Source organism: Theropithecus gelada, chromosome 5 (genome assembly GCF_003255815.1).
Source record: "Theropithecus gelada isolate Dixy chromosome 5, Tgel_1.0, whole genome shotgun sequence".
NCBI lineage: Eukaryota > Metazoa > Chordata > Mammalia > Primates > Cercopithecidae > Theropithecus > Theropithecus gelada.
Genome location: NC_037672.1, coordinates 13,946,329 through 13,957,558, shown reverse-complemented (window position 1 = coordinate 13,957,558; position 11,230 = coordinate 13,946,329).

Sequence of the window (11,230 nt, the reverse complement as noted above, 5' to 3'; positions counted from 1 at the left end):
CTCCCCTCTCCTCCCCTCCCCTCCCCTTCCTTTCCCTTCCCTTCCCTTCTCATTTTTTTTTTGAGACAGAGTTTTACTCTTGTCACTCAGGCTGGAGTGCTATGGCCTGATCTCGGCTCACTGCAACCTCCACCTCCCGGGCTCAAATGATTCTCCTGCCTCAGTCTCCCGAGTAGCTGGGATTACAGGTGCACACCACCATGCCCAGCTAATTTTTTTGTATTTTTAGTGGAGACGGGGTTTCACTATGTTAGCCAGGCTGGTCTTGAATTCCTAACCTCAGGTAATCCACCCGCCTTGGCCTCTCAAAGTGCTGGGATTATAGGTGTGAGCCACCGCACCCGGCCACTCTTTCTTCTCTAATCTCCTCATGAATGAAAGAAGATTTTTTTGTTTGTTTTGGTAATGAAAATGAAGAGTTTAGCAAAGTACCTGTCATAGAGGAAGCATTTCAGTAAAATGCAAGCTATTTTGAAATATCCTCATCATCACCATGTTTACAAGCAACTCCAGGAGGGATACGTTTGAAAGGAAGGTGGCAGAAGGGTGGACATCTAGAGCATGCCAGTGGGGTATGTGGCAGAAGGGGTTTGGACAGAATGAGTTTGGACATAACTGGAAGAAAGCCACAGTGAGGACTGGGATGGCAAGAAAAAGAGCCAGATGTTGTTGACGAGACTTTCATTATTTTTCTATGTCTGTTGAATGGCAGCTTATTTTATGTTTCAAACCCAGGTATTTGAAGGGTGATTCCTTCTCCCCTGCAGTCACTTGTAAGAGAAAAATTGCCTGCTTTGATTCTTCATTTGCTTAATTCAATTCATTCACTAAACATTAAGCTAATCTCTACCTGTGTTTAGCACTGTTATGGGTACTTTTATTATTTGAAATGTAGTGCTTCCCATTTCAACTTTTCACCTGCAATATAAATGATCCCATTTGGAACAAAGGATTTCAAGGCTAATACAATGAAAAGGAGGCTAGATAAACACTGTTGCTTTGAACAGGGGCTTAAACTCCCTACGCATCAGTGTCTTCATCCATAAAATGGGCAGCAGAATTACCTGCCCCAAAAGGTTGTGAAGGTTAACTCAGCTAATCCTATAAAGTGCTTAGGGTTTCTGACACATATTATATCCCCAATAAATGTTGCTGCCCCTATGACAAATCCTGGACCAGATCCAGTCTTGCATGTATGCCTGTGACTGCAACACATGTTCCTCTTCCTCATGATTTGGGGAAGGGTCATGTATTTAACATTGGCTTTGGATTCAGATATCATTTCTATGCAATCTGAGCTTTGTGATCTGGAGCAGAGGATTTTACATCTCTGAGGTTCAGTTTCCTCATCAGGGGAATATAGCACGATTTAGTGCTTAGAAGCACGGTCCCCGGAGTCAGACAGATCTGGACTAAAAGCTCCCATTATTCATGTGAATTCATGTGACCCCGAGTTGAGCTGGTAACTTAATATCTCTGCACTTTAATATCAAATGCAAAGTGGAAACAATAATAGCTTTTATCTCCTAGAGTTATTATGAGGATACATGATATATTATATGCAAATTCCTATGTATGATACTCAATAATCCCCTTTCTCTTTTGCCTTCTCCTCACCTGTCTTCTTATATGTAAAGTACCTAGTACAGTGCCTGAAACTCAAGTAAGGGTAGCTATCATTATTACATTTCTTGTTTCCAAGAGTAATATACTTATAAGTGATATGTGAATATGAAAAACCTATAAATGATTAAATAATTCATTTCTGCTGCATTTCCAGATTACACAAAGACAGCCCTTCCTCTTAAATTCTGAGAGCTTGGAGAGAATGACTATATGGTAATCATTTCAGCATTCCCAGGGCATTTGCTATGGTGTCCAGAAAAGCACGAAATGAGATCTATTGGAGAAAGTGTGGAGGGAACAACTATGAAAAACAGGAGAAAACTCTAATGCTTCAAATCATTCCAGGTGTGACCCTCCCCACTTACACATGCCCAAAGTGGAAAAAGGATTAATCTTGCTTAAAACAGTTCTCCATAAGTTTCTGGAGTTAGATTATTTGAGTTAGAAAATGAAAACTTACACACCATCTTTTATTGCAACAGGTATTGTGTAAAGAGTCTTGCTGAAGTGTGGTGAGATAGGCTCATATGTGGCCAACTGATGTCTCAAACTCATGAGATGAGATATTGAGTCCAATTTGAAATAAGAGGCAAGCCTCTTTGAATGAACACTGTGGTCCCTATATTCAGGAGACAGCTAAAATCCAGAGAACTTTTTAATTTGTTAGAGAAGAGGTGAGTGAGTTTTGAAGGAAATTAATGTGCATTATACTCCATTCTACAATAGTGGGAGTCTTAATAAATCTCATATCCAAAAAAGTGCCAACATGGTGAAACGTTGTCTCTACTAAAAATACAAAAATTAGCTAAGCACGGTGGTGCACATCTGTAATCCCAGCTACTTGGGAGGCTGAGGCAGGAGAATTGCTTGAGCCTGAGAGGTAGAGTTTGCAGTGAGCCGAGATCGGCACTTTAGCCTAGGTGACAGAGTGAGTTAGACATTGTCTCTAAAAAAATATTTTAAAAATCCAAAAAATGCATTATAGAAGTAATCATTTCGATGGGAAGAAGAAATAAGGTACTGAAGGTTTTCAAACTTGCAATAACAAAGTTGTTTTTCCCCTGTAGGAATTTTATTAATGAGTATTTTTTAACTAAAAACATATAGCTATAAAAATGAAACATAACAAACCTGGCATTTGTTTCCATCTAGCTTTTTTCTCAAAAACAATCTCTTTCCTTTTTCTATTACTACTAGCTGTTCTTATACATTCTTACTATCTGTTTTTATCTACTTAGCAATTGTCTATCAAAATTTCTGCTATGTGTGAGGCACTGTTCTACATGTTGGGGCTGTCATAGTGACTAAGAAGGGTAAGAATTCTGACTTCAAGAATCTCTCAATCTTCCAATCTAGTGGGAGGGACAGACATGATACACGTAAGCAACCAAATCAATACAATAATTATGGGTCGTGATATGTGATAAAGGAACTAGATACGACACCGAGAGGGAAGTTAACAGGAAGGACTCCCTTCAGAATGCATGGACAGGAAAGGCCTCATGAAATCTGAGATCTGAAGACAGAGAAGACCTGGGGGAAGAGCATTCCAAGCAGAGGGAACAGCGAATGCAAAGTCCTTGAGGAGGAAAGAGTTTGCTGTGGTCTTGGAAAGTTCAGAGACACCCAAACAAAACAACTGTGCTGCGTGTGAAGCAGCATTTTTCTTCACCACTAAACTGCTCAATGGTTCGTTTTAATCAATAGCAGATTACATAACGCAAAATAAGTCTCCTAATTAATATACTGCATTGTGTCTAATTCAGATCATGAAAAGTCACTCTGTAGGAGAAATGCCTGCACCACTTTGAGTAACAACATCATTGTGAGCCACCAAAAATTTTTTTTTTTTTTTTTTGAGACGGGGTCTCGCGCTGTGTCACCCAGGCTGGAGTGCAGTGGAGCGATCTCGGCTCACTGCAAGCTCCGCCTCCCAGGTTCACGCCATTCTCCTGCCTCAGCCTCCGAGTAGCTGGGACTACAGGCGCCCGCCACCACGCCCGGCTAGTTTTTTGTATTTTTAGTAGAGACGGGGTTTCACCATGTTAGCCAGGATGGTCTCGATCTCCTGACCTCGTGATCCACCCGCCTCGGCCTCCCAAAGTGCTGGGATTACAGGCTTGAGCCACCGCGCCCGGCCTGAGCCACCAAAATTTTAGTTTCTCAGGCAGCATGACATTTCAAAAAGTGCACTGGAGTGGCTTCTTATGGTCTCGGGGGAAGGCAAGCACTGGACAAAAACTCTGGAGCTCCCATTTTGGCTCATCCACCAAAGAGCCTTGGAATTTCAAACTAGTCATTCTCCCTTCTTAGAACTCAGTTTCCTTCTCATCTGAAATAATTGATAAAGTCACTTTAAATAAGTAAGGGCTATGGTTTATTTCCTGTAGAATGGTTAATGATTTACATGTCATCATCAGTATAATTTGAAAAAGGGGGAAAAAAAAGAAAGAGAAAGGAAGAAATAAAAAGAGGAGAAAAATTAAAGAAAAAAAAGAAAGAGGAAGAAAAACAATGAAGATCTTGCATATGAGTAAGAAAATGCTTAATAAATGGCATATAGTAATCATAACTTTTTAAAAACAGAAGTTTCTATGTCAAATATATGGCAGGGCTACCTGTTTAGTTGCTGGTTCCATCCCTGTCCCACAATTCCTAGTGCTGAAAGCCTGTAATCTGAACCTGACTCCTCTGATGGCAATAATAATTCTCAATTCAGCCAAAGAACACCAAATGTAATTATTGAATTCTAAAGATGGTCTCCCAAGAGTTCCCATTTCTTATTTTTCAATTGAGCACTGATCTAGGTACTGCTATGAGGAAATTTTACAGCTGTAATTAAAGCTACATGTCAGTTGACCCTATAATACAGAGATTATCCAGTGGGCTGACTCAATCAACTGAGCCCTTTAAAAGCAAAATTTTTGCTGGCTGGTTGCAGAACAGAAAGTTTCCAAACTTGAGAAAAATTCAACACATTTTTTGCTGGCTTTGAAGAAAGACGAAACAACGTTAGCAGGAATATGGTCAGTCCTAGGAGATGAGAGTGACCCCTTGCCACTAGACAGCAAAGTAACAGACATCTCAAAAGCACAAATGCAAGAAACAGTATTCTGCTAAAATTTGAATGCTCTTGCAAGTACTTTATTTCCCACAGGCTTCAGGCAAGAGTCCAATCCAGCCATCACCTTGATTTTGGCCATGTGACAAACTTAGCAGAGAACCCTGTCATATTCCCCCAGACCTCTGACCTACATAATTGTGAGCTAGTAAATGGATTTTAAGTTACTAAATTTGTGGTAGTTTATTACATAGCAATAGAAAATGAATACATCAAATATTTGAAGAAAACAATATGAAAGACACCAAACTCAACTAACATCCAAAGAAACAGTTAATACAACAAGTAGAATGTTTTTCTTTTAAAAAAAAAAAAACTATAATTTCTCCAGTAATTTTAAAAATTGTGTTAAGAACATTTAACATATCTATCTTCTTGATAAATTTTTAAGTGTACAATGCAATATTGTTCAATACAGTCATATTGCACAACAGATTTCTAGAACTTACTTATTCACCTTGCATAACTAAAACTTTATACCCACTGCACAGGCAACTCCCCATTTTCCCCTTTCCCCAAACTCTGGAGACCACCCTTCTACTCTTCGCTACTATGACTACTTTTGCAAATTCATATAAATATTTGTTCTTTTGTGACTGACTTATTTCATGCAGCATGGTGTCCTCAAGATTCATCATGTTGTCACATTTGGCAGGATTTCCTTCTTTTTTGAGGCTGAATAACATTCCATTGTATATACATACCGCATTTTGTTTGTAGAGTCTTTGACTTTGGTATCAGGGTAATACTGGCCTCATAAAATAAGTTTGGAAGCTTCTCTTCCTCTTCAATTTTTTGGAAATGTTTAAGAAGGATTGGCATTAATTTTTTAATAATTGAATAATAATTTTTATTATCATGTCTTCTCATTCCTAGGAATTTAACTGATAAAAATCAGAACAGAATCTGAAATATAGTCGCACTACAAAATTGGTTAGATTTCTCTCGGGATACCACCACATGTGCTCATAAGTGGGATTTAAATGAGGAGAAAAAAGACACATAGAGGGGAACAATATACACTGGTGCCCTTTGGAGGGTGGAGGATGGGAGAAGGAAGAGGATCAGGAAAAACAACAAATGGGTACTAGGCTTAATATGTGGGTGATGAAATCATCTGTAAAACAAACCACCATGACGCAAGTTTACCTGTGTAACAAACCTGTACTTGTATCCTTGAACTTAAAATTAAAGTTACAATAAAAGGGTCAAAAATTATAAAAAGAATTGCATACTCCTAAGTCATCTATTTATTTAAAAGTGTTTGGTGTAACTCACCAGTGAAGCCATCTTATTCAATTTCCTTACTAATTATAGATCTGTTCAGGTTTTTAATCTCTTCATAATCCGATTTTAGTAAGTTGTATGTTTCTAGTAATTTATCTATTTATTCTAGCTTATACAATTTGTTGGGTATAGGTGTTCATAGTAGCCTCTTATGATCCTTTCTATTTCCATGGCATCAGGTAAAATGTTTCCTCTTTCATTTCTGATTTTTTTTTTTGAGTCTTCTCTCTCTCTCTCTTTTTTCTTTCAATTCTAGGTATAGGTTTGTCAATTTTGTTGATCTTTTTCAAAATTACTCTTAGTTGTATTGTTTTTTTAAAATTGTTTTTCTGTTTTCTATTGTGTTCATTTCTGCTTTAATCTTTGTTATTTCTTTCTTTTACTAACTTTGGGTTTAGATTGTTCTTTTTCTACTTTCTTGAGGTACAAAGTTATGCTGTTTATTTGAGATCTTTCTTATTTCAAGGTAGTTGCTTATTGCTATATAATTTCCTCTTACTACTTTTGGTACATCCCATAGGACTTGGTATGTTGTGTTTCCATTTTCAGTTTTCTCAAGATATTCTCAAATTTCCCTTCTGATTTTTTCTTTGATTCACTGGCTGTTCAGGAGTGTATTGTTTAATTTACATATTTGTGAATTTTCCATTTTTCTTTAGTTATTGATTTCTAGTTTCATTTCATTGTGGTCAGAAAAAAATATTTAGCATGAGATTGGTCTTCTTAAATTTGTTAAGATTTATCGTGTGACCTAACATGTAATTAATTCAGCACTTGAAAAAAAATGTAATTATTCTGCTATTTGGTGAAATATTCCGTATATGTCTCTTGGGTTCATTTGGTCTATAATTGTTTATGTCCTCTGTTTCCTCATTGACTTTCCATATGGAACTTCTATTCATTGTTAAATGTTAGGTATTAAGTATCCTACTATTGCTATTTCTCCTTTAGTTCTGTCAATGTTTGCTTCATATATTTAGATAATTCTAATGTTGGATGAATATATATTTAAAATTGTTACATTTTCCATAAGAATTGATTCTTTTATCCTTATATAATGACATTTTGTGTCTTTTGTGAGAGCTTTGTCTCATAGTCTATTTTTTCTGGCATAAGTATAGGCATCCATCCTACTCTCTTTTGGTTACAATTTGCATGGAACGTTTTTCCATCTCTTCACTTTTAGCTTTTATATATTCTTAAGTCTAATGTCAGTCTCCTGTAAACAGCATATAAGATCCAATATTTTATTAGTTTTATTTTTATCTATGTAGCCATTTATAATTCGAGAATTTAATTCATTTATATTTAAAGTGATTGTTTATAGAGAAGAACTTACTATTGCCATTTTCTAGTTTTCCGTCTTTTGGTTCTTATGTTCTTTTCCTTTCTTGCTGGTTTCTTTTGTTGATTTTTTTTTTGCATTGATATGTTTTGATTCTTTTTTACTTACTTTTAAAAAAATTTACTTTTTACTTTCTTTTGTGCATATTTTATAGGTATTTTCTTTGTGGTTACATGGGGTTTATATAAAACATCTTATAGTTATAATAGTCTATTTCAGGCTAGTATCAACTTAACTCCATACAGAAACTCTACACTGTTACTTTTCTTCTCCCCACACTTTGTTCTTGATGTTACAATTTATATCTTTTAAAATTGTTTATTCATTAACACATTTTATAGTTATATTTGCACTATTTTTGCCTTTTTAACCTCTAAACAAATTAAAACTTTTTTACCCATCACATTACATGTTATGGTATTTTCAATCTGTATATATATTTACCCTTACCACGAAGTTATATACTTTGACATGCTTTTGAATGGATGTTAAGCATCCTTCCTCTTCAACTTGAAGAATTCCCTTTAGCATTTTCTGTAAGGCACATCTATTGGTGAAGAATTCCTTCAGGTTTTGTTTGTCTGGGAAAGTCTTTATCATGCCTTCATTTCTGAAGAACAGGTTTTGCTAGTTACAGTATTCTTGGATGACAGTTTCATTCTCAGCACTTTTCATATATCATCTCACTGCCTTCTAGCCTGTAAGATTTCTGCTAAGAAATCTGCCAATGCTGTTGTGTATATTTCCTTAGATATGAGTTTTCTCTTGCTACTTTCAAAATTCTCTTTGACTTTTAAAAATGTGTATTCTTTTGCTATTTGGTGGAATATTCTGTATGTGTCTCTTGGGTTCATTTGGTCTATGATTGCTTATGTCCTCTGTTTCCTCATTGATTTTCCATATGGAACTTCTATTCACTGTTAAATATTAGGTATTAAAGCATCCTACTATTGCTATTTCTCCCTTAGTTCTGTCAATGTTTGCTTCATATATTTAGATAATTCTAATGTTGGATGAATATATACTTAAAATTGTTACATTTTCCTTAATAATTGATTCTTTTATCCTTACATAATGACCTTTTGTGTCTTTTGTGACAGCTTTGTCTCAAAGTCTATTTTGTCTGGCATAAATATAGGCACACAGCCCAACTCTTTCCCTGCACCCCAGAAGAAGCTGAGAGCTGCTATTGCTTTTTTTGCCCCTAAATATGTTTCTATTCCAGTCTGTTAAATGCAGGAAGCGAAAGCCAATGTGATGCTTCTAGAAGGCAGGAGAGGGATGGGAAAAAGCTGGTATTTATCAAGTGCGTCTATGTGCCAGACAGAACACTGGGTGCTTTACATACATAATCCCTAATCTGCATAGCAATTCTGTATATTAGGTATCACTGATGCCCAGTATGCTTAATAGACGTTCTCAAGATTTTCTAGCACCTATAGGGCAAGGATAGAAGAGACATTCCTTTTTCTAACTGCATATGCAGCCCCCGGTTCACTATCTTTCCACTATATGGGTCTGCCCCTTTTCTGATTTTATAATTTTCTAACATATCTTCTCCAAGTTTTTCCCTTTCTAGACATTATTTTCCCTCAATGGTCAAAAGCAGCCGTGCTTCTCTTACAAGAACATTAGAGTATGGTGATGGGAACAGTCAGGCAGGGCAGTGTAGTATGGCATAGTCCAATAGTATGGCATAGTCCAATGGCTCCTGCCCCTGCCTGTACAGCAGAATCACCTGGGGAACATGTTAAAAATATATTCGGCCGGGCGCGGTGGCTCAAACCTGTAATCCCAGCACTTTGGGAGGCCGAGACGGGCGGATCACAAGGTCAGGAGATCGAGACCATCCTGGCTAACATGGTGAAACCCTGTCTCTACTAAAAATACAAAAAAACTAGCCGGGCGAGGTGGCGGGCGCCTGTAGTCCCAGCTACTCGGGAGGCTGAGGCAGGAGAATGGCGTAAACCCGGGAGGCGGAGCTTGCAGTGAGCTGAGATCCGGCCACTGCACTCCAGCCTGGGCGACAGAGCGAGACTCCGTCTCAAAAAAAAAAAAAAAAAAAAAAAAAAAAAAAAGAAAAATATATTCATCTGGGCCTCACTCAAAGCCTACTGAATAAAAATATCTGTGCCTGGAACTTCGGGAATATATATTTTAAGAAACCATCAGCATGGATTTGAGAACCATTGGTGTAGTCAGAACTAGGTTTGGATCTTGGCCCTGCCATTACTTACTTTCTATTTTTCCATCTTGTGTTATATGACAACTGTTAGTCAAGCTAGACTAGGTCATGCTGCAGCAATATATTAGCCCTGAAATCTCATTGTCTTACCACAACAAAGGATTATTTATCACTCTTACTTCACTGCTGGCTTACTGGCCTTAGCATACAGTTTATTTCTGTATTTGTTTTGTATTTACACAATATATAGAAAAATCTTGATTTGCACACAAATAGTTTAGCATACTGACTTAGATGCTCACAAGAAAAGCAGCAGAAAAACTGGATGGAAGGTTGTATCACTAACAATATCTAACTCAATTGATGGGATTCCTTAGTTGGGAAGTACTCAGTTTAGAGGTAACTGAACAGGTAGGTTCACTATTTGGTAGAAAATACTTTTCAAATGGCAGTAAAGTTGGGGGTTAAAATAACAGTATTGTATATGTTCAAGAGTGTCATTAAAAAAATCTCAGTTGTCTGTTGTACTTAAAGTTTGAGATCATACAGACATATTTTCTATATATTAGGGAAGGCTAACTTTAACAACAATTATTGTTGAAGTTTTATCAATAGTTATAAAGACATAATTTTGTGATTTGCAGTAGAGCTTATTTTAATACACAGCATCACTACTTATCATATGACTATCTGTGTCTTGATAGTATCACCACATACTTGCCATTTGTCATGTGAGGCCCAAGTACTAACATAGTGTATTTTCTTCTTCAAGAGGAGAAAATGGTAGATCCAGGCTCCAGTGAGTGTGGGGTAGAGAGAAAGCTAATTGAAATTAAGCTTCCTAGATATGGCAGGGAAGTTGGGTCTTGAAAAGTTCCATAATCTGCAGTTAGATCTCTAACCTCATTATCTGCCATGCCCGGCTTTGGAATTTACACTCTAGAGACATACCCTACGGGTTGTTTTGAGCTTTGTTCAAACTCTTTCTTCTCCCTAAAATCTCTTATCACTTTTTTCTTTTGGTTAAGTAACACATATTCTTCATGCCTAATCTCAGTTTTTGTTTCTTCCAGGAAATGTTCTTTATTCCCTTGTTCTTTAAATTACTTACCTTATTTTCTGTGTTCTTGTGGCCTATTGCACACATCTCCCTTATTTTAACATGTCATTGAAATTATCAGAGTACTCCTAGAATTTACAATAAACACCTTGTCTTATTCTTCACATCTCCATATATTTTTACATATATATATGCATTAAGTACATTCACATAGCTGCACAACCATCACCACCATCCATCTCCAGAACTTTTTTCATCTAACATGAAATTCTATGTGCACAAGAAAATGATCTTTATGTTAGTAGCAAGGGAAGTAAGACAATGTGAAATTCCTGTTGTCTTAGATAGGCCAGAATGTGGAGGAGACTCTTTAGTTTTATTACGAAAGAGGACTTTGTTGAGGAAAGAGAAAACAGATTCCAAATAGAAAAGTGGCAGCATATGCTGAACATGATACAGATATGTAGAGATGCATGATTTGCTTGGAGGACATGGGTGACAGTGACAGAACATGAAGGGCATGCAATGGCAAGATTAGCCCAGTTAAGAAGTTTCTATGGTGTCTTGTAGAAAATGAGGAAATATTAAGTTTTACCCTCTGAGATA